This window comes from Amblyomma americanum, chromosome 2, assembly GCF_052857255.1.
Source record: "Amblyomma americanum isolate KBUSLIRL-KWMA chromosome 2, ASM5285725v1, whole genome shotgun sequence".
Classification (NCBI taxonomy): Eukaryota; Metazoa; Arthropoda; class Arachnida; order Ixodida; family Ixodidae; genus Amblyomma; species Amblyomma americanum.
Genome location: NC_135498.1, coordinates 202,869,118 through 202,893,757, shown reverse-complemented (window position 1 = coordinate 202,893,757; position 24,640 = coordinate 202,869,118). Strand labels below are relative to the sequence as shown.

At 46.0% G+C, this 24,640-nt stretch overlaps 1 protein-coding gene across 1 annotated transcript in view; it reads left to right on the top strand.

Moving 5' to 3' along the window:
* SerT (Serotonin transporter) overlaps positions 1-24,640 on the top strand; it is a 429,862-nt gene that overhangs the window by 389,637 nt on the left and 15,585 nt on the right. The gene's annotated exons all lie outside the window — the stretch shown is intronic.

The following is a 24,640-nucleotide window of genomic DNA, read 5'->3' as shown; positions in this document are numbered from 1 at the left end:
AACAGCACAGTGCATAAGGTCGGCACACCAACTCTTCAGTATAGAGAACTTTGCTCTGCTTTGAAAGCTATTTTGTGGAGAAACCCAATAGTAAAGCACTTATTCTAGTCATCAGGCGACATGCAAAAATATCTAGTAAATTTAAAAGGTCAACCAGCCACCGTTTGGTGGATCTTACTTTGAACCACTCCGTTGTTCTATGAGAGCCACGGACTCGTCATTCCGCATGCAGAGTAAACTCCTATTTATTTTATTACGGAGTGACAAGCGAGTAGCTTTCCTCTAGCGCACGCCTTTGTGCCTTGAGGTATATTTTCATAACTTAAAATACTGAATACTAAAGGCTGGCAACGGAAAAGAAATTTCCTCTTCAAAATATGCGAATTTTTTATATTATAACCCAGGTTTCAACCTCCTCTGTTGGCCAAACTCAAGACCTCCGATGCTGCCCTGAATAAGCCTCCTCCCATTGCAAACTTCATCAAATTAATGTTTTGGATTGGAAGCAGGCGTTGCCAGGAGTAAGCATTTCGTATTTGTAATGATCGTAGTTGATTCTGTAATTGGGCAGCATGCCTTGCCCGTAAAATATAGTGTGCTACAGGACAGTTTACTCCTTTCTTGCTCTCTCATATGCTTATTCTAGTTTACAGTGTGTCATACGACTTCTCTACGCCCCTTGGCGCACTGCCATGCGACTATCTCTGCCCCGCAGGCGTTATGGTGCTCACTGCTAATCGCCACTTCGTTGCCCCAACGCGGGCGAGGCACAGATTGTCACGTAGCACGTGCACCACGGAGTAGCGCTTTTGAGGGACGTCGGCGTTCGCTCTGGAAACGCGTGCAATTTTCGCATGGTGCGAGAAATGGCCCAAGTTGGTTGAGCTATGGCGGTGAGAGCATCGCGTTTTCAACATTCGAAAAGACGATATGTTACTAACAAGCGGTTAAAAACTTCCATTTGCATTGAGGTGCGAACGGCAATAGTTAAAATATAGCTATTAGAGTTTATTTATTTGTGTTAACAGTAATCTTGATTATCCTTTCAGCCAACAGCCCTCAGCACTGTTATTACTACGCCGAAAGAGCTTCTCATTAACTCAAGCTCCCTTTTTTAAGAATTATTGCCGGGTTTCCCAGAAACACCTGATGTATGGTGATCCCCTTCTAGTTGAGCCAGCCGTCCAGCGCCGTACATGAAAAGTGCAGCGCACCAGACGACCAATGCAGTGACAACCACGAGTGCTGGAGCGCGAGGTTCAGTACCCATTCATCATCATCATCATCATCATCATCATCAGCCTTCTTACACTCACTGCAGGGCGAAGACCTCTCTCATGTGTCTCCAAATAACCCTGTCCTTTGCCAGGTGCATCCACCCTTTGCCGGCAAACTTCTTCATCTCATCCGCCCAACTAACCTTCTGCCGCCCCCTGCTACGCTTACTTTCTCTTGGAATTCACTCCGTTACCCTTAAGGACCAGCGGTTATCTTTCCTTCGCATTACATACCCTGCACAAGGCCATGTTTTTCTCTTGATTTCGACTAGGATGTCATTAACCCGCGTTTGTTCCCTCACCCACTCTACCCGTTTCCGGTCTCTTAACGTTACACCTATCATTTTTCTTTCCATGGCTCGCTGCGTTTTCCTTAGCCTAAGCTGAACTCTTTTCGTTAGCCTCCACGTTTCCACCTCGTACGTGAGTACCGGTAAGATACAGCTGTTGTACGCTTTTCTCTTGAGGGAAATCGGGAAACTGCCACTCATGATCTGAGAGAATCTGCCATTTGCGCTCCACCCCATTCTTATCTTTCTAGTTATCTCTCTCTCATGATCCGGATCTGCTGTCACTAACTGCCCTAAGTAGACGTATTCCTTTACAACTTCCAGGCTCTCTCTGACAATTGTGAACTGCTGTTCCCTTGCTGGACAGTTGAACATAACTTTGGTTTTCTCCGTGTTAATTTTTAGACCCATCGTTCTGCTCCGCCTGTCTAACTCATTGATCATGATTTGCAGTTCACCTCCTGAGTGACTCTGCAAGACAATGTCATCAGAGAATCGCAGATTATTTAGGTATTCTCCATTTATTCTTATTCCCAGCGGCAGCGATGGCCTAGAGGTAGAGCGCCCGCCTCGCGTGCAAGAGGACCGGGGTTCAAACACTGGTGCCGCGCAATTCTCCACCGGTTTAAAAAAAACCGCGTGTCGACGGAATTGCATAACGAGGCCTGGGGTGCGGGCTGATCTCGGTGACCAGAACCGACAACGCACTCTCTCACCAGAACAAGACTTGGCGACACTGGTGAAGTACTTGGCCTCAACCTTCTATGAACAAACCAATTAAGCCTCGGCCCTAAGTCCTCAGCGGCTGCGTAGCAACTGACCACGGCGGTAGTCAGACCTGTGACGCAGCGGAGGGTGCTAATAATCTCTGGCTCCGGACAGGCCGCCACTAGAATCTGGACCTGGCAACGTTTAACGCTAGAACATTTTCTAGTGAGGCTATCCTAGCAGTGCTGTTTGAGGAACTAGCGGGAATAAATGAGATGTGATAGGGCTTAGCGAAGTTAGGAGGACAGGTGAGGCGTTTACAGTACTAAAGGACGGACACATACTGTGCTATCGCGGATTATAGGATAGACGAGAACTAGTTGCGGGATTCCTATTAATCAGGATATAGATATGACAATGTAGAGGAGCTCTATAGTGTTTACGAGAGGGTAGCAGCTATAATAATTAGGCTTAATAGGCGGTACAAGCTGAAAGTGGTGCAGGCCTACGCGCCCACGTCCAGCCATGATGACCAGACCGCTGAAAGTCTCTATGAGGACGTAGAATTGGCAATGAATCAAGTAAAATCTCAATACACTGTGCTGATGGGCGACTTCAATGTGAACGTGGGCAAGAAGCAGGCTGACGACCAGGCTGTAGGTGACTACGGGATAGGCTCTAGAAATAGCAGTGGAGAGTTATTAGTCGTATTCGCATATATAAATAATTTACGGATCATGAATACCTTCTTCTGCAAACGAGAAAACAGGAAGAGGACCTTGAAGAACTCCAATGGTGAGACTAAAAAGGAAATCGACTTCATAATATGCGCTAAACCTGGCATCATTCAAGATGTGGCCGTCCTCGGAAAGGTGCGTTGTAGCAACCACAGAATGGTAAGGTCTCGAATTAGCTTAGACTTGAAGAGGGAACGGAAGAAGCTAGTGAAGAAGAAGTCCAATAATGAGTTAGCCGTAAGAGGGAACGCACAAGAGTTTAGGATAGCGCTGCAAAACAGATATTCGGCTTTAACTGAGGAAGACGATTTTGATGTTCATGCAATGAACGATAATCTGACAGCCATCATTACGAAGTGCGCAGTAGAAGTAGGTGGTAGGAGAGTTCGACAGGATACTGGAAGCTATCCCAGGTGACGAAAGATCTAATTAAGAGGCGCCAAAGCATGAGAGCGTCTAACCCTACCGACGGAATAGAACAGACAGAGCTTTCGAAGTTAATAAATAAGCGCAAGGTAGCCGACACAATGAAGTTTAATATATAAAAAATTCAGCATGCTCTAAAGAACGGAGTTAGCCTAAAAACGGTGAAGAGGAAACAAGGCGTAGGTAAAAACTAGATGTATGCGTTAAGAGACGAGCAGGGCAATGTCATTAGCAGTATGGATAAGATAGTTAACGTAGCCGAAGAGTTCTACACTGGCCTGTACAGGAGCCAATGTAACCAGAGCGTTAATGAGAAAGGCAGTAGTGCACAGCAATGCGTCATCCCGCCAGTAACGAAAGATGAAGTAATGAAAGCCTTAGGAGCAATGGAAAGGGGAAAAGCAGCTGAGGAGGATTAGGTAACAGCAGATCTTTTGAGAGATGGATGGAACAACCTGCTAGAAAATCTAGCCACCCTGTATACGTAATGCCTTATGACCTCGACTGTACCCGAAGCTTGGAATGCAAACATTATCTTACTTCATAAGAAGGGAGACGCCAAGGACATGAAAATGTACAGACCGATCAGCTTACTATCCGTTACCTACAAAGTATTTACTAAGGTAATCAATAATAGAGTCAGGGCAACCTTAGACTTTAATCAACCAAATGATCAGACAGACTTTCGTAAAGGATATTCCGCAATAGATCATATTCACACTATCAATCAGGCGATAGAGAAATAAGAAGAATATAACCAACCTCCATATTTAGCCTTCATTGATTACGAGAAAGCATTCGACTCAGTGGAAACCTCAGCAGTCATACAGGCATTGCGTAATCAGGGGTAGAAGAGCCTTATGTGAAAATACTGGAAGATATATATAGCAACTGCACAGCTACCATAGTCCTCCATAGAGTCAGCAATAAGATTCCAATAAGGAAGGGCGTCAGGCAAGGAGACACGATCTCGCCAATTCTATTCACCGCCTATTTACAGGAGGTATTCCGAGGCATGAATTGGGAATCAGTACCCATTGTGCGAGATTTTTCTGATACCGCTGCTGGCTCTGTACTTTGTAGCGATAGCTACTCTACGCCACCTCTTCGACCCTTCAGCGTGGCACCACTTGAGCTCCGGGCTGCGACGTTGGTTACGTGGCTGTTAACGTGGCTTGATCACGTGTGCGGCCGTTGGTCACGTGGGTCGCTCACGTGGGACGGTCACAAGGTGCGCAGCAGCTGCTGCTGCCGGCGGCATGGCGCGAAACAGCTGTGCGCATGCGCCGTGTCAAGTGGGAGGAATATGAAGAAGGAACGCCCAGCGAAACGGAGCGGCGAAAGACTGACTTTGCAACTCGACTGTGTGAGTTCCACCTGGCCAGCAGTAGCTGTCGCGTCACTCCAGGTTTAACCAGAGCTTAACCACAGCATTATCGAAACAATGAATAACTGCGCAAAAAGTACGGGACAAGAGAGAAGAAACACAGAAACACACGAGACAAGCGCAGACTAACAACTGGTTTATTGCACCAACGCCTCCTTTCTTCTACGACAAAGCGCATGCGCACCAACAGCAAAGACAAAAGCCATAATCATCACGCCAAACCAAGAAACTCCAACTCCTTGCGGTACAGGTGCATGGAAGCCTCGCTAACACATTTGTCAGGCCCTAATCTCGCGATTTCCAAGGTTTCGATAACTTCACGTTCTTTCTTATCCCTCGCGCGTCCGATAATCTTAGTGCTGCAAAAAGTGGAGTGCAATCTTTATCGTCATGCTTGCAGATCTTGCAATTGCTAGGTATATGCTGCCCTCTAGAATCAGCTAAGGAATTGGCATGCTCTAATTACGCTGAGCTGTGATAAGGTGTACGTAGGGCAAGCTGGCCGATGCATCAACATTAGATTATTAGAGCATGCCAATTCCTTAGCTTAGTTCTAGAGGGCAGCATCTGCCTAGCCATTGCAAGATCTGCAAGCATGACGATAAAGATTGCACTCCACTTTTCGGCAGCACTAAGATTATCGGACGGGCGAGGAATAAGAAAAAACGTGAAGTTATCGAAGCTTTGGAAATCGCGAGTTTAGGGCCTGACAAATGTGTTAGCGAGGCTTTCATACACCTTTACCGCAAGAAGTTGGAGTTCTTGGTTTGGCGTGATGATTATGGGTTTTGTCGTTGCTGTTGGTGCGCATGCGCTTTGTTGTCGAAGGAAGGAGGCGTTGGTGCAATAAACCAGTCGTTAGACTGCGCTTGTCTCGTGTGTTTCTCTGCTTCTTCTCTCTTGTCCCGTACTTTTTGCGCAGTTATTCATTGTTTCAATAATGCCGTACCAACTAGCCCCTCACCGCACTCTTCTAAACCACAGCCATTTGTTTTTCAGCAGGAACTTAATATTGTGGCCTTATTTTTCCATAAGACCATTCAAGAGGTCTACTTATTAATATTTGCATGCTGCACAAGAGCCATTTCCCTTTTAGTGCGAAAAACCTATTCCGATAGGCAAACCCCGAGCAAGATCTTGCAATGTATGTGGGTTTGCTTGCGACGTTTTCGGGTTTGTGCCAAGCGATATAAATAAATAAAATAAATATTTCCGCGGCTGGGATTCGAAACCCGCGGCGGCGCGAACGGCTCAAGTTCGCTGGCCACTGCGCGAGAGCACAAGGCTATCGCCACAGCCGATCACGCCTCGTGTCAAAGAGCCGCACACTCTCGCACTGTGCATTGCACATCGTATTATCCATCAACTAATATTGCTATGAAACAAATGTTCGTACTTGGGGCTATGTGGCGGTAGTGACGCTGCATGCGTTGTCGTAGACAACGTTGTGGTGGAAAAACAGCACTGCAGCAATACGCGTTGGCGTTGGCAACGTTGGTGCAGAAACGCAGCACAGGCGCTTAGGCCGCCGGCGTTCACCGGGTAAATTCGAATTGGCGATGAAAAGCTTGAACACGCGCGTATAACTCGCTCCCTAGTTCAGAAGACACCTCATTCGCGCTTTTAAGGTACGTGACGGTGGTGGCCACCTGCAAAAACCATAGTTTCGCGCAATTTTTCGTCCTTTTATTTATTCTTTCTTCAAAATAGAGATATGAAACAACAAAATAAAGGGACGGAGCCTGGTTGGAGCAACAAAGCTTTGCTGGGTTTTCAGAAATCTTTCTGCCGGCATTGTCTCTTCCTGATGGAAGTCCGCCACTGTAATTCCCCTCTAACAATCCGACAACAGCAACTTCTTTCTAACTATAGGCACATCTGTTTAACAGCATACTCGTGTGAGGTCCTAGATCACAAAATTTTTAAACATATTCTGGAATCCCTTGAAACAAGTAATATTCTGTTTAAGGCTCAACATGTGTTTAGTAGCGGATTTAGCACATGATTCAGTCAACTGCATTTTCACGACATTTTTCTTAGCATACACGCCGGTAACAAAATTAGTGCCATAATCATCGACTTTTCATAAGCTTTTGACACAGTACTTCGTCAAAATTGTTATGAGAACTTAACATCACTCTCAATGGCTTCCAACTTCTTAATTGGATTGCCGATTTCCTCTCACTCAGCTCCCAGTCTGTTCGCTTTCTGTCGATTTTTCTCAGGTGACGAAACTTCAGGAGTTTCTCCATGTCTTTGTCTTTAGCTCTTTGCCATTTTTACTCTACATTACCGACCGCCTTTCATTGTTACCTCTAAGATTCGTTTATACGCTGATTTTTGCGTCTGGTAGCACAGAGTTGGCTGTGCTTCCTTACGTGCACAGCGTTTCTCACAACTTAAGATCGATAGGGCAGAAAGCGGATGTGAGAGTCGTGTTTACGGCCTCCTATAAACTAAACAACTTCTGCAAGCCCCCAATGCCCCACCATACGTTTGGCAGAACACACCAAACAGCGCAGGTTGACTGTGCGGACTGTGTTGTGTACTGCATCCATCTGTCTTGTGGAAAACAGAATGTTGGCCGCTGATGTCTCAGCGATCGGCTACGCCAGCACAACAATAACGTTAGAAATATTTCTGGTAGCAACCTAGCCATTCACTGCAGTAAGTGCCAAAATGGTTTTTTATTGCTAAATCAGTGCCATATAATCGGACGAAGTCGAGATCAACTGACCCTGGGGACTATAGAAGCACAAAGAATAGCATCTCTGGGAAATAAATTCGCGATGAAAAAAGATTAGCACTCGCGACGTGCCGCCGGAGCGGCAGGTAACAACGCTTCGCGCTGCGGTAGCGAACACGCCGATAACAAAAGTGCAAGGCGTTTGTGCAAAGCACCTGACGCCGCGCCAGCCGCGCAGTATTTTCGTCGCTCCGGTGACGTCACTGTGCGAATATTTTTTCGTCGAGACTGTACTTGTGTTAGTTCACCTTGTATTGTATAATCAAAACAGAACCAGCAGTCCTGTTATATCAACGTAATCCTGCACATGGTTACTGGTTTTGTTCTCAACAGCTGCACACTGTTGTCACGCACGTGCTGTGTCATTGGCATGGCAGTGTTGAGGACGTGTAAAAAGCACTTGCGGTTTCACAAAATAAACCAGTTGAAAGCAGCGATTGCCCATATCTGTTCTTTCTTCGTCCGTGTTGTTTTAGCGCTTTGAAAAGTGTCACGTACCGCCAATCACCTTCTTATTTCGACTACTCATCACTGCAAACGATACAGTAAAACAAATGTCTTGGCGCCATTTTTATTCCCTAAATAAAATGATGAAAACGCATCAATACATGACAGCTCAAGCACTAGAAAAGTTAGGCTACTTGTGGCGCACTGTACGGGTAGCTGCTAAAGAAACCAAATTGCCCATGTACAAAACTTTAGTACGTCCAGTTCTTGAATATGCTTGAAATGTCTGGAAGCCATATGAGCACTGTGAAGGTAATAAACCTGAATCTGTGTAACGGAAAGCTGTAAGATTTGTTTGCCGCCGCTATGACTATCATTTTCACTCTCATCTGCAATGATCTCCCTAATTTATGTCTGCTCTCATATTGCCGGAAAACGTATTCCTTAAAGCTTCTCCACTCTGTAGAGCATGCCGCTTGCTGCCTTTCAAATGGCAACCATATATCATTTTATCAACCATCTGCAAATGGGAGCCATCCCAATCGTTATATCCATCGATTTTTTGCATGTCCTAAAGTCTTCAAATACAGCTTCTTTCCGCGTACTGTGGATAGTTGGAACTCTGTACAAGGCAACACACGTTCATTATCGCTTTCTTATTTCGTGTCTGCAATTGAGTCGTTGTTACGTGGGGAGATATTGTCTTTATATTATTTTTATCATGCGCTCTTGTGCGTGAAACTGTAGAGTGTAATGTGTTTTATATAGCCCGCTCCTATTGCCCTGCATGGGGCTGCAGTAATTTCAAATAAATAAATGAATCAATATCACCCCGTCACTGTGTCTTGCTTTACGGGCGTCAGTTTTTTTTTTTGCACTTCGAGGCACTTGCCCATCGAATTCATACGAGACGTCGACGCTCCATATGCCTCAGCATTTGAACGCTGTGGCATAGCCTCACCAAAATGGAGGAGGAAAAAATCAGCGTCCTGATCTAACTGGCGTACAAGACGTCCCTAAGCCTTCCCAGCCACGCATTGACAGAGCAACTTTTGTGGCTGGGTATGCGCAACACGCTGTCTGAATTTCTGGAGGAACATCGATGCGGTCACGTGACCAACGAAGAATCTGCCAGGCAGGAGATATCCGTTCTCAAAAGCCTCCAATACGATGCCCGGATGCCATCATCTCGGGCACAAGGCAGACGATCGCGGCCGCCTTAACAGCAAAGAACATGAATGCGGAGCGCTTCTCAGAACGCCGGAACGCTCGAGCTCAAGCGATCTCCTTAGTCTACAAAACGGTAGACGCGCACGGAAAACGAGTCATGTGCACCGACCCGTCACTATAATCATCCGCAGAAGCTGGCATTGTGGCCTTCACAGAGTGGGGCGGCGCTTCGAGTGTGCAGCTTCTGTAACAGCAAACGCGGCGACGCATTTACGGGAATATGTCATAGCCATGGGCATTGCTTACGTTGCACTCCCCTCCGGCCTCCCGATAACATCCAAATGATTGCCAAAGCGTGCGCCAGGCTTTCCTTCAAGACGAGCTATGCAACGCTGCACTGACGCCGTCGGACAGACACGCGCCCCCTCGTTCGTGTCATCTGCATAGCTGGAGATGCATGTGTCTATGGAACTAAACGCTTTAATGCACTGGGCCAAGGCTTGACCAGCCGAACCACCGAGGCCGAGCTGCCCAAGCCGGACGAAGACCGAGCTGATAATGCAGTCTTTCTCCAACACCCCAGTTTCTTGGAAACGCTGAAACACTACAAGCAATTCCCTCCACCGCACTGCCTGCTCGGGAAGCGAAGCGTGGTGGATTGAAGGCGACTACAAGCTCTTTCATTGTGAACCTAATGCGCTCCAAAAAATTAGCCCATCAAAATACAGAGACAACTGTCCGTCACACCCTTCCCACAATCTAGCAACTAATATAGCAATGCTTCATTCCTCCATGTAGAGTAGACCAGATTCCTCATCTAACCTCTGCCTCCGCTTGCAGGGAGGCGGCTTTGCACGGCTGTACGAGGCACCAGGGTGGCGAACCAGGACTGAAACTGTACCAGAAATCAGAATTTAACTTTTATTTGGTCAGTGAACCGGAACCGAACGAAACCTACCTACGTATATTTCACCAACTTGGAACCAAACCCGCACCGAGATATTTCTACGGAACCGTTCCGAACCGCTTTGGGATACGGTTCAGCCTCACGTTTGGTATAACACGGCATGGTGGTCTTATATACACACGTGTGCTTTAGAACCTCGGCGTAGGAAAAATCTATCCATCCGTCTTAAACACTGGTTCGCAGGTGGCATAATGAAGTAAGGCAACTCTACTGCCAAGGGACAGGAGAAAAAAGAAAGAAGAGAGAGGATCGGAGGTGACGGGTAGGCAGAGGGGTAATAAGGGGTATGGCATATGCCACTGGTAATGCTTGATTCGATCGGGAGAGGATGGATGGAGGGATAGAAGATAGGAGCGTCCCCTTTAAAACTAAGTGATGGCAGTTTCCACCATGCTTGGTTTTTATTTATTTTTTTTAAGTGCGTTTTAAATTGGTCTCGAAATTTCCTTTTCCTTCAAATACGCCTTCTTACACTTTTAACATGATGTCACCTCTGCTTTTGAGCCACCAATCTTCCAATTTATTTTTGCTAACTTCCAGGGCAGATTTAGTTACATGACAATAGTTGTTTTCTAAAAACCATAGGGCATCCGTGAGAGTAACTCTATTGCATCGGCATCCATGTGAATACCATCACATTTGAGTATGAGGTGTTCATGATATGATCGAGGGTACGTCGCGTAGCAGATGGCACCTTTCGACTAGCGGCAGATGGAAGCGGCGCAAACCAGTGCCAAGAAAGCAATGCACCGGGCTCTTTACTGAGCGAGCATACTTAAAGGACAACAGGGGGACCGAGGTTAAGATGGAAAGAACATTTTTTAGTCAGGGTGATATCTTGAGCACGCAGACTGGGATACGTTACATACCTCTGAGTATGTTTTTGCTACACGTCCATTTAACGCTGGCTGCTCATCTGTTCGAAGTTCATCTTTTAACGAAGGCGGTCAGATGATTTGCAGCTAGCGTGTACCAACGGGCCAGCTGGGGAACCCGGTCGGTCAATGTGCCCGGGACAACTGAATCCCCCGGTAGACATCTCTTCCTGGATTCAAGTGTTGTCATCACTCAGTTCTTCACTCTATAATGAATGAGCGTCGAATTGCCCCTTCGTTGCCATCAAATGTTCACGGTTGCGCCGCAAGGTTTTCCGGTTTTTTTGTTTCTACGTAGTAGGAACGTTGATCTGCTGGTGCAGTTACCTTAGGCTTGAAACCCCATGGCGTTCTTTTAAATCGCATGACATCGTCGTTTCGAAGAAGGGCTCGACATTGGGCAGAGTGACTCTTCTGCCCGGCAAGCAGCTGGCCGGAGACGTGGCGGTAGGCGACTATGGCATAGGCTGTAGGATTAGCGGGGGGAGCTATTAGTAGAATCCGCAGGCAGAAATAACTTACGGATCTTGAATACTTCCTTCTGCACACGAGGGAACACAGCAAGTGGACGTGGGAGAGCCCCAGTGTTAGACGTTTATAAACATGAAATAGAATTCATACTATGCGTTCACGCTGGCATCGTGCATGATGTGGAGGTCCTCGGACTTGTGCGTTGTAGCGGCACCAGAATGGTGAGCTCACGAATATGTTTACAGTTGAAGAGGGAACGGAAGAATCCACAGGTTTTTCCACTGAATTTAATCCTAGTGCTAGTGGAAATCATCTGAGCGCCGACAGATATAGTCCGCACGCTATGTAATTTAATCGGCGTGCTAAGTACTTAATCTAAGCGCCAGCGTATTTAATCCAAACGCTAATTCGAACAATGCCAGCGCCAACAAATCTAATCCGATTGCAACGCAACTAATACAAGGGACACCGGTTTTAATGCGGGTGCCAACCAACTTAATACACATGCGAAAAACAAATTCTGTAGAAAACTCCAAAACGCATAACACGAATGCCAGAAACGGAACTTAGTTGAGATAATTTCTGAGACCATGCGATGCATAAGGGTCACCTCCTCGTGCACTGTTTAATGCTGAACGTAAAAGCGCAAGAAACAAGGACGTAGAATAAGACACACAACACGAGCGCTTTTACGTTCAGCGTGGAAAACCAGCTCGCCCGAACTCGGCCTTTATTGCACTATTTCGTTTTCTTCGCATATCTTGCAACATCAAAGAGACACGAGCAGCAGCAAAACTTCGCTATTTGACACAACTCTTGTGGCTTTCAGCTTATGCGCTTGACCAGGAAATAAATTTCACTGTCGTGTTATAATTACGTAGTTAACTACTGCTGATTATGGGTTCTCAGATGCGCTGAATCTGCATGCTGATGGCAATTACGGCTTTCATACTGTTGTCATACTGCCGGCTGTTTTCATGGAATCGTAACCGGTGCAAAATGTTTTCGGGAGCCTGTGATAACGATTCAACACCACTAGCAGAAACAAGGGGGTGTAGTGTAATGCAGAGTTCTTCCAAGCGGAACGAGTCACAGAACGGGAGTAACGTTTCTTCACGTACCGCTTTTTCGGTTTTACAAGGGAAAGTGAGCGAATCTACACCGGAAGTTACAGCCTATGACAAGAAAAGCTACTGGCGGCTATCTTTTAGTGGTGTAGGTTACTAACAGTCTAGATTTATACAAGCACAGAAGAGGCCGTCTTTGAAATGCAATTTTATTTTCTGGGGGACATTAGGTGGCTCAAAGTGTGACATCGCACTTTTTTGCATATCACCTTAACGCAAAGCTGCTAGTATAAAACAAAAGGTTATGGCCGCTGAAAGCAGTGCACTCTAGCCGCTATATTTGCTGCATAGAGTGTCGAGCAGCGTTGGGCAGCAAAGTGCGCCGATGCTCCATTTTATTAATTGCGTGCGGAGTGTTGAGCGCCAAGTCTCTTCGCTCACTGAGGAAAGCTTTAACTTCCCACTTGATCTTCCGGAACACTTCATCTATAGCTTTAAAAAGTGGACTTTAAGGACGCATCCACTTGATAGAAGGCATCTCATTGGCCGGGCCTGACTGTTCCGCATAGATTTGAGCGGGAGCATTGTCAAAAATACAAACCGATTCTGAACCAGGTTATTCACATTCGACACAGGTTGATATGTCGCTGAAGAATTCATGGAACACGACACAGTGAACCTTGTCGACAGCCGTCCAATGTATGACACCATTTTCTGGCATGCAGGCGATAATATTAAGGTTTGGTTCTGTGGTGCCAAACCTTAATATCTTAAGACGACGTGGTCGTCGTCTGCACCACAGGCGGTCCCTTAACCCCACTGCCGAAGCTCCTCGAACACCTTGTGTTATAGTTAGTCCCATCTACGTAAAACCAACACAAGCGGGGTCCCTCACACAGCAGCCAATGCGCGTATGTTTTGTGGGTGCGTTTCACGTCATCTCTGTGGCGGTCGATAGGCCTCTGAATCGCCAACATCACAGAGTAGCCGTACGCATCCAGTAGACGATGAATGCTACTTGTGCTGATGGCAATGCGGGGTACTTTTTCTTCCACTGCCTGCTTCATTTGCTTTAGCCTAAAGGAGAATTGTTGTCCGCAATATTTTGTAGGGCCGCTACAACCCCACTTACGAATTTCTTCGAAGCTCCGCCTTTCTTCAGCGCCTTTCTATCAGTCGCTGCAATGGATCTTGCAGTCTTTAAATTGATGCCCAGCGTGTCTGCCATTTTTTTCATATCTCCTCGACGCCTCGACACATCGAGAATTCTGGACCTGTCATGTTCAAAGACTTTTCTATTCTTTCTTCTGAGTGCACCTGGAGGCTTGTACGGCGGTAAGACGTAAGTGACGGCTAATTGGCTTCCATGGAAGAAAACGCTGCGCGTTAGTGTCCATACCAGGTGAATGAAAAGGCCTACACTACCATCTCCTTAAAGTAAACGAGTACGCACCACCACCTTCCGGCTCTACTTCATTGTGATAATGTAACCGGCAATGCGGCACGTACTCAACGGAGGCGCAAAACTTGCCGTCTGCTATGGAAGTCTCTTCTCGTCTTGTTTTCAGCAATGTTTTTACTTGCCTTGAAAAAGGAAGTTCACCAATTTCTAATAATGAGTTCATACGTATGTGCTTTCCTCCGTTGTCCTAGCATATTGTGCAAAAGCAGACGATAAGCTAGCAGCAAGGAAACGGAGGCACAAAAACTTGCCGTCTGCTGTGAAACATTTCATCATTGGCTGTGTACATTCTTTTCTAAAGAAACTACGTAGGACTAAACTTTAGGTACAGTTTATTTTTAAAAAATTTAACTGTGTGAATATAAATGTATCTTTTATCGAAAACAGTATAATTCAATTTTGTGTAAAAAACAGTGCGCGCATTTGTGCCCTCCTCCGTTTTCTAGGCATAATAGAGAGCCAGTAACCCATAGCACTGAGCCCCTGTCCAGTTTTTTAATTCTGAGATTGTGCGTTTCTGTCATTGTTTGAGACTGTGTTTGCGAATGCCTCCACAATTACATAACAGCTATCGGCAGATTCCCATGCTATTTGTATTCAAAATTCCTGCATTTAAAAGATTTTTTGGGAATTTTCATATATTCAGTTCTCAGATATTCTCTTCCGTTATTTTTATTTTTTTTCTTTTGTTTAAAATTATTTTGATATATCAACCAAGACACAATCATTAGCTTGGCACCAGTTTACCCTCTTTTTTGGGCTCTCCTCACTGAACCCTGGTCAATCCCCCGTCGTGGGTATGTGTCATGTCACGAAGGCAACAACAACAAAAACAACAACGCAAAGGGAGAAAGCCGCTGGTGAGGATCAGGCAACAGCAGATCTGTTGAAGGATAGAGGGGAGATTGTGCTAGAAAATCTAGCCACCCTGTATACGCAGTGCCCTGTGACCTCGAGCGTGCCAGATGCTTGTTAAAAGTATACCATCCTTTTAATTCATAAGAAAAAAGTCGTCAAGAACTTAAAAAATTACACACCGATCACCTTACTGTCCATTGTCAACAAGGTATTTTACTAAGTTAATCGCTTATAGAGTCAGGAAAACCTTAGACTCCAATAAACCAAATGATCAGGTAGGTTTTCTTAAAGGATATTCCACAGTAGATCATATTCACACTATCACTCAGGTAATGGACAAGTGCGCAGAATATAACCAACGCCTATAAACAGCTTTCTATCACTGCGAGAGAGCATTTTATTCATGGGAAACCTCCACAGTAGTTGTGCAATCATTGTGCAGAAGCGTCTTATGTGAAAATAATGGAAGATATGATAACTGCGCAGCTACCATAGTCCTCCATAAAATCACCAATAAAATTCCAAAAACGAATTGAGTCAGGCAGTTAGACACGTCTCGCCATTGCTAGTCACCGCTTGTTCACAGGAGGTATTCCGAGGCCTGAATTCGGAACAGCTAGCGATAAAAGTTAATGGAGAATACCCAAGTAGTTTGCGATTCGCTGATAGCAATGCTTTGATAAGTCACTCAGCAGGTAAACTGCAAGGCATTATCAATGAGTTAGACAAGCACAGCAGAACGCTAGGTCTCTAAATTGACATGCAGAAAACCTAAAGAAGAGCAGTGTACAATTCGTACCGAGGTGCCCGAAGTAGTAAGGGAATACAAGTCGTTTTAGGGCAGGTAGTGACGGCTAATCTGGACGATGAGAAGGAAAGAACTAGAAAAATATGAATGAGATGGAGCGCATACAGCAGGTCATGAATGGCAGTTCCCCTGCAATACCCCTCAAGAGAAAAGTATGCAACAGCTGTATCTTACTGGTACTCATCAATGGGACATAAACTTTAAAGGTAACGAAAAATGTTCGGCGTAAGTTAATAACAACGCAGCGAGCTTTGGAACGAAATTTGAGAGGTGTAATGTTCAGAGACTGGAAGCGGCCAGAGTGGGTGAGGGAACAAAGGCGGGTTAATGGCATCCTAGTCGAAATCAAGAGGAAGAAATGAGCTCGTGCAGGGCGTGTAATGCGAAGCAAGAATAACGCTTAAACAAGAAAGCTGGGCTTGTTGGTGCTAGGACATTAGCTGCGACATTATAGCTAGCGCGAAGGAAAGAAAACCGCTGGTCCATAAGGATAAGAGAGGATTCAAAGAGAATGGAAACAGCAGGGGCGGCAGAAAGTTAGGTGGGTGGATCAGATTAACAAGTGTGCAGTGATACAGTGGCTGCAGGTGGTAAATGACAGGGTTAATTGGAGAGACACGGGAAAGACCTTTGCTCTGCAGTGAACGTAGGCAGGCTGATGATGATGATGAAATCATTGGCGGGTACAACATTGCCCAATTCAAAGAAAAAACACTAATTTAGTCAATTTTTTTCCGGTTTCCTTTGTTGCTGGGTAAGTACTCTTTTCCCCCTTCTCTTCCATCCAAGAAGAGCGACACGCCCCGCATGCTTCCACGATTATATCTGCGCGCCCACGCACTCTGTCGCCCATCTCACTCGCCACGCCTGTCCAATGCAAGCATGCAGTCATTAACAATGCCGGGGTCGCGTCTTTTTGAAATTTTTTTGCGCGGGTGAAAATTGCTTGAATTTTATGTGGATGATCGGTACGAGATGATATGTAATGTGCTGCTGTCATGTGCCTGCGTGCGAAAGATGAACGGTTGTAGTAGAGGGAGTGGAACAACGATAGGCGAAAGAATTTCCGTCGTATGTTGAGGTCCAGAAGTTCTAGACACTGTTTTATTGCAGTAACGCTCTGGTATGGAGAGTACGGCCATGTAATAAAGCATGCTGCCTTATTTTGCCCGGATTTTATAGATCAGGATAAGTCTTCTTGGTGGGGATGCCATACCACCGAACAAAATTCGAATGATGCCCGAACTTGAGATGTGTAGGCCAACAGTTTGGCGTCAAGGGTAGCTAGATATAGACGACGTTAAGAAGGCCTAATGGTTTACAAGATTTGCTAGTGATATACTCTATGTAGCGATGCCAATTCAGGTCCGGGGAAAGAACAATGCCTAAATATATGAAAATTGATGAGTGCGCAATGACACTATTATTTATAAGTTTCTTGTTTACTGGAGATTTAGAGAGTGCAGACAGTCATCTGTTCGGTTTGTCGGTGTTTATTTTCAACTGCAAAACAATGCACCAAGTATTTAACCTATCTAGATCTGCTTGCAAGGCAACAACGTCGTTAGGATTAGCTATTTCTCTATAAATGATAGAATTGTCAGTGAAAAGACTTATGGAGGAGCTAATGTATGAAGAAATGTCATTAAAATAAATTAAAAACAGAAGTAGGCCTGATACAGATCTTTGAGGTACAACTGATTTAACATGTTTATTTCCAGATATGATGTTATTAGCAGATACGAATTGCTGCCTGTTAGCTAAAAATTCTTCAGTCCACTTTGTAGCTTCATGATTAAGCTGCAAGTTATATAACTTTTTGATGAGGCGCTTGTGGGCTACCAGATCAAAGGCTTTTGAGAAATCGATAAATATTGCGCCACTGAACAAGACGCTGTGAATTGTACATTGGAGATTCGTTACTAATTCAAATAATTGTGTTCGACATGAATGCCAGTAACAAAAACCATGTTGATTTTCAAGTAGCAGGTCATTAGCATTAAGGTGTCTCCTGATGTGGGTAAATATTATGTGTTCCAGTAGATTGCAGCACACTGAAGTAAGAGAAGTTGGTCGGTAGTTGTTGGGATTTGTAATATCCCCAGACTTAAATATTTGTATCATGAGTGCCGTTCGCCAATCGTCTGAAACATAGCTACTGTTCAGAGACTGCTGGAATAAAAGTGATAACAATAATGCCGATACGTGAGAAGTTAGCTTCAGAAGTTTTGTACTTATGCCATCAGGGCCAGCGCTAGAATTTAATGGAAGCCTATCAATCGCACGAAGAACTCCATCTGTTCTGCTAGTGATAGGATTAGAATGATAAGCAATGAATGGAACGGAAAGCTGAATGTACTCGGAAATAGATGCCTGGTCTGTAAATACTTTGCTGAAATGACTGTCTAGACGTTCCGCACTCGATTGTATGGGGACGAAAATTCCATTTACGTCATTTAGTGTTATTAACTCGCCTGAATCTTTAGGATTGACAACACGCAAGAACTTTTTGGTGTTTGTTTCTAACAGGTTCGGAAGCGTATGATTTAAAAGCAATCGTTTGCTTCTTTTATACTTGTTTCCGCAACGGATGATAGTTCCTTATACCTTTGCCAATCACGAGGTGCGTTGGCTTGCGTAGCCCATCTGTTTGCTCTTTTTTCTGATCAGATGCTGCCTGATTTTCTTCGTGAACCAGGGAGCATCAACTTTAGCCTTCATCTGAAGTTTTGGTACGCAGACTTCTTCAATTTCATTCAACCTGTCGCGAAACTTTAACCAGCTTTCATTTGTGCTGCGTTCCTCGAAGTTATGATGAAATGCGGTTTCGAAGTCAGCCAGCATTCGGCTCATTTTGTCTTGGTTCGCTCTGGCGTAGTCAAAGATATATTTTTTAGCGGCGGTTTTTGCGTGAGCCTGTGTCAGGTGTAAACAGTGTACAAAATTATGGTCGCTTACACATTCTAACACGTGCAGTTTTGTAGTGTGAGGTTGATTAGTGAATATCAAATCCAAGATATGTTCCCACGTGTTGGCTCATGCTCCAGCTGAGTTAGGGTGAAGAAGTGGAGAGTACTGCGAAAGTTGGAACAGTGAGACAGGCTACCCTGGGAATCTCCAAATCATGTACGCCAGTCAATAGCAGGGTAGTTAAAATCTCCTCCTAAAATAAGGATGCAATTCGGGAAGTTGTTAAAGATGCACTCAATGGCCCAGTGAAAAGAATGAACAGAATTTGACCAACAGTCAGGTGGCCGATAACAAACACCGATTACGTAAGTGATACCACTAAACCATAACAACACAAATAGTTGTTCAAGAGGCGTGTCAAGAGGAAACAGGAAAGACTGATTGTCGCTTCTTACCGCGATCATGACGCCTCCTACTCACGGAGTCGGTCTATACGGAATATTGATAAATGGATTGGGCACAATAGTTCATTATTTGGTACGTCTCCGGTCAGCCAGCTTTCAGTGCCAAGAACAATATCAGCTTCACATGTGTGCATCATTGCTTTCGTCACATCAAGTTTAGGAAGTAAGCTACAGAAATTGGCCATGAGGATGGATACATTGCATGCGGTTTTTTGTTTGACTTCATTTCGGCCTGCTTTTCACGCCTACAGGCTCTCATAATGTGTAGAAACCAGCGTAGAAACCTGTATGACTTCTTCAGTTGCAGCGTCGTAACGGTACAAATTGTCACGAAATTTGAGTTTAAAAAAATGGACAGCATAGCGCTCATTTTCAGTGTTGTTGATTTTGGCGAAGTCCTGCGGCTTTTTAAGTTCTAACTGAACTTGCGGGGAATAATCTTCCAGCCCTACCTTCGGCGACACATCTTTCAACTTATGGGATTTGAGGCGGACTTCATTTTTTTCCTTAAAATTTAAAAATTTTATGATTATTGGCCGGTGAGCGTCAGCACATCGTTTTCCTATACGGAGTTTCTTTTATGGGTTGTCCTATATTTCCTTTAACGAAGAATAAACACACACACACACATATATATATATATATATATATATATATATATATATATATATATATATATATATATATATATATATATATATATATATATATATATATATATATAGCAGACAAAGAAAAGGAGATAAGGGGCTCATTTGACAAACTTATTACGGAAGCCAACAGTCACTGAAACCAAGGTGCACAGGGGACGGTTTATTTATTATTTTTTTTAAATTTGGGGTGCTTAATGGTGGGAGAATAATAGTTCAATTATTCTTTTGCTAAAAGGAAACTCATAATAGCAGAAAAAACAACCATACTGCAATTGGGATTTGAACCCACGACCTCCGAATATCGCGTCCGGTGCTCTACAAACTGAGCTACGGCTGCTGCCGTGGGTATCTATGTTTTTGCGTGTAAGCGAACCTTCAGAGTGTTCACCAGTGCCACCCTCGTCCAAAGCGGTGGACGCAGCCTGTATTACCGCGAGTGTGACTTAAAATGCCATCTCGCTACCGTAATAAGTATCTTTTTATTTTGATTTGGGCGGGCTTGTGCCCACATCGGACTCATTTTGAAGCTGATAGCGAACTTTCGAGCTACGGAGTGCGAAGTTACCGCAACATTTTGGAACAACGTAGAATCAGCTCCGCTTGGATGCGAACAATCTAGATAAATCTGGTCGCGTCTTCTTTCACAAACAAAGCGATAAAGCTGCGTGCAGGTAGCTTTGAAGAATGAATAAATCAACAGTACACAAATTTGTGGCAATACTTTATTCAGCGTCTTCAGCGGCTGTATTCAGCGTTGCGTCTTCGTAGGTTGTAGCGTCTGGCGTCGGTGCGCTCCTGGTTTTTGATCCGTAATCGGGGAAGTGTTACGGCTCGTTTTTGCGCACAAATAGACTACACAATAAAGACAAGGAAGACAGGTGAGCTCTGTTCTGTCTCCCTTGTCGTTACTGTGTCGTATTTTTTGCGCAATAAAAAATTATTAAAAATTAAGAAATAGCCACACAACGACTTTTACTGGAATACAAGTCTTAGGGCTTCTGCGTGTTTAAGGTAGGCGGGGACGTCGACGTTTTCTTCGGTAACGTTGGCCGCATGGCGTCTAGCGTGGTTGTGGCCGCCCTGCCATGGATGAGCCTAGACCGCGTCGTCTGGGTTGTGTCCTGAATGGAGGTGTTGTAAGCAAGACGATGTAAGGCAGGATGACGGCCCAGTTCTTGTTTTCGGCATGTATATACATGGCGAGCATGTCAGCGATGGTCATGTTCAGGCGCTCGGTGAGTCCGTTGATCTGCGGATGGTACGCTGTTGCCCTCCGGTGGCTTGTTTTGCATCAGAGCACGATAGCTTGAGTCAGTTCCACCGTGAACGCCGTTCGTCTGTCTGTAATGAGCACGTCGGGGGGGGGGGGGGGGGGGGGCGTAGCAGAAGATCACACTCAACAAAAAATTTGGCGCCTTCTGCTGCTGTTTCATTCGGTAGGGTTTTGCCTCGGCGTACCGGGTGAGGTAATCGGTCGCTATGATAATTCACTTATTTCAAGACGTTGACTTCGCAAAATGGCAAAACAGTTCCATGCCGATATGATGCAAGGGCCTTCAGGTGGGTTTATAGGGTGCAGAGAGGGGTCTTTCTTTTGCTATCTTGGGAGGTTTTCACATAATGTGCGACATCGGCTGACAGTCGGGGCCAGTAATACATGCTTTGAATGCGGCGGAGGGTGCTAGAAAACCTAAGATGTCCAGCTGTCGGCTCGTCGTGTGAAGCCGGTAGAAATTCGTCGCGAAGACTGGCAGGTACAACAAGGAGGTAGGCTAATTTGTTTTCAGTGAAGTTCTTCACAAGGACATCATTCTGTACACTAAACGAAGGCAATCCTCGCTTGAAAGAGACGGAGGGCGAGGAAATCTTTCCCTTGAAGTACTTCATGAGGTGCTTTAAGTGTGGGAGTGAGCGTTGCTGTTGTGCAAAAGAGCTGGAGCTGCATGATGGGCCCCAGGAAGACGTCTTCATCGTCGTCGGTCAGCCGCGCATAAACAGGGGCTCGTGACAGGCATTCGGCATCAGAGTGCTTTTGTCCGGACTTGTAAATAACGGTGGCGTCATACTGCTGTAGACGCAGGCTTCATCGAGCTACACGGCCGGCGGGGTCCTTCAAACTGGCAAGCCAACACTGTGCGTGCTGATCCCTGACCACCTTGAACGATCCTCCGTACAGGTAGGGGCGGAATTTCGACATAGCCCAGATGATAGCAAGGCACTCCTTCTCAGTTGTCGAATAGTTAGCCTCGACCTTGGACTGGGAACGGCTAACGTATGCGATTACCTCCTCCAGTTTGTCAGTTTTCTGAAGGAGGACGGCGTCTAGGCCCAAGCTGCTTGCGTCGGTATGAATTTAAGTCTCGATGTTTTCATCCGTGAGGGCAAGGATCGGTGGGGACTGTAAACGACGCTGAAGTTCTTCGAGGAATTCCAGTCGCAGTTGTTCGCAATAAAATTGCACGTCTGTCTTTGTCCGGTAGCACGATGGCAAGCGCTGGTCCTGATGTTTTCTTTCCTTGTTGTCCTTGTCTTTTCAGCTATTTTCGGTTAAGTTTGTCCGCTAGGTCAGAGGCTCGACGATGCGTGAAAAGTTTTTGACAAACCGTCGGTAATACGTGCACAGTTCGAGGAATCTGAGCACAGCTTTCTGATCGGCAGGTGGCTGAAACGGTGCGAAAGCAGCTGATTTCTGCGGCTATGGGTGTACTCCCTCCTTGCTAACGATGTGCCCTAGCAACAGCAGCTATTCATAGATAAAGCAGCACTTGTCTGCTTTCAAGGATAGGCCACACGACTTTACTGCGTCTAGTATTATTTGAAGCCCTTTTAGGTGCTCTTCAAAGTTCGAGGTGAAGACGACGTCATCTAAATATACCAGTCAGATTTTCTACCCCAGGCCTGCCGCACTATCTATTACTTGTTGAAACATCGCTGGTGCGGAACAGAGACCAAATGCATTACCTTGAGCGCGAAGAGGCCATGAGGAGTGATGAATGCGGTTTTCTCGCGATCTCTTTCATCTACCTGAATTTGCCAGTAGCCGCTCTTCAGGTCCATCGATGAGCAATACTTGGCGTTGCAGAGCCGGTCCAGTGTGTCGCCGATGCGGGGGAGGGCATACACATACTTCTTTGTTATGTTGTTCAAGCGGCGGTAACCAATGAAGAATTGAAATCTGCCTTGTTTCTTTTTCACTAGAACAACCGGCGCCGCCTAGGGGCTCATTGATTGATGGAAGACTTCGTCGCGAAGCATTTCTTTCACTTGTTTCCGGATGGCTTGCCGTTCTGGCAGCGACACACGGTAGGGGCTTTGGCGGAGAAGTCGGTAGTGCTGGTCGCTTATACTGCGACGCTTGGCAACTGGCGTTTGTCCGACCTTCGGCGGTGATGACAGACACTCGCTGTAGCTTCGAAGCAGATTGCAGGTTTAGTCTTGTCTGTTCCGGGATAAGGCTGGGTTGATGTCGAAAGTGGGTGAGTTCTCTTGGTAAGGCGAATCTTCTGCGGATGGGTCGAACAGGGCGAAGGATTCTGGTACGTCAGATAATTCGTCGATGAAAGCAATCGTCGTTCCTCCATTAACGTGGCGGTATTCTTCGCTGAAGTTAGTCTGCAGTACCTCGGTTTTGCCATTGTGGAAATGTGCGATGCCTCTTGCGATGCTGATTCATCGCTGTAGAAGCAATCGCATCTTCCCCTCGATGATGGCTTCAGTGCTGCTCGCTTTCGTAACGCCTGCGGTGACTATGACGCTTGAGCGGGGCGGAACGCTCATTTGTTTCTCAGGAACACTCAGGAAAGCGTGATGTTGCAGAGTTCTCATCGAAGGGATGGCTTCGTCCATCGAATGCATGGTCGGCTTGCATCGCAGGTTGATGATCGCATGATGTTCATTATGAAAATTTATGCCAAAGATAACTTCGCGGTCTCATTGCCGAAGCGCAACGACGGTCGCAGGATCGGTTTGTCTTTTGACAGTCACTCGCGCTGTGCGTCTTCCTGGTGGCGTAATGATGTGCCCTTCTGCGGTGCAATATTGTAGGCCGTCCCAACCGGTTGCGACTTTCTTCAACTGCACAGTGAAGGTTCCGTTCATCACTGAATAATCGTCCCCTGTGTCGAAGAAACCCCTAACTTTCCAGCCGTCGATAACCAACTCTAAGTCAGATGTCCTCGCCCTTGCGTTGCACTTCGTCTTCAGCGTCGGGTATGGCTTCGTCGGGTGTGTGAATATTGGGTAGGACGTGTCGGCGCGGTTGTTCTGGGTGGGGGCGCCATTTTAAAGTTTGGTCCGTTCGTGGTCGAACTCGTGTTTGTGTGCGGCGTCAGCGTAGTGGATGCGGCGTCTTCATGCTGCACTGTTGGTGCAGGATCTTCGTCGTTTCTGTGGTGAACAATCTCGACTCCAAACGTTGCTTTCTTTAGTTTCCGCAGCGGAGGTTGGGGGACCTTCCGCGAAGAACCGCTACGTAGCTGCAGCCCAGCGACGAAAACGTGGCGTGGACGGTGTTGGGGACGAGGGGTCCTTGAGTGAGCTGACTCTTTCAGCGCCGCAGGTCCCTTCTCCGAATGACGTTGTCGGACTTGGTTATGAAGGAAACTGTACAGGGGGTTTATTTTACATTATTTACAAGATTTTGGAACCCATTGGAGGGTGATGGGGGAAGGTCGGAGGATCTGAGAAGATCTGAGGATGATCGAGGATTCCTTCTCACGGCACTCGTCGTCTGGTTTAAAAAGGGTCCGGCCCCTAGGATTCCCCAGGTCCGAGAATGTCTTCGCCAGGTTGGGCGTGGCCTAACTTGCGCTGTCGTACACACACACCACTTCACATAGGGACACGGCCCCGTCACATGCCTCGCCGGAGAGAGGGTGCCGCTGGACAATCGCCCGCACCAGAGAGAGCGGTGTCTTC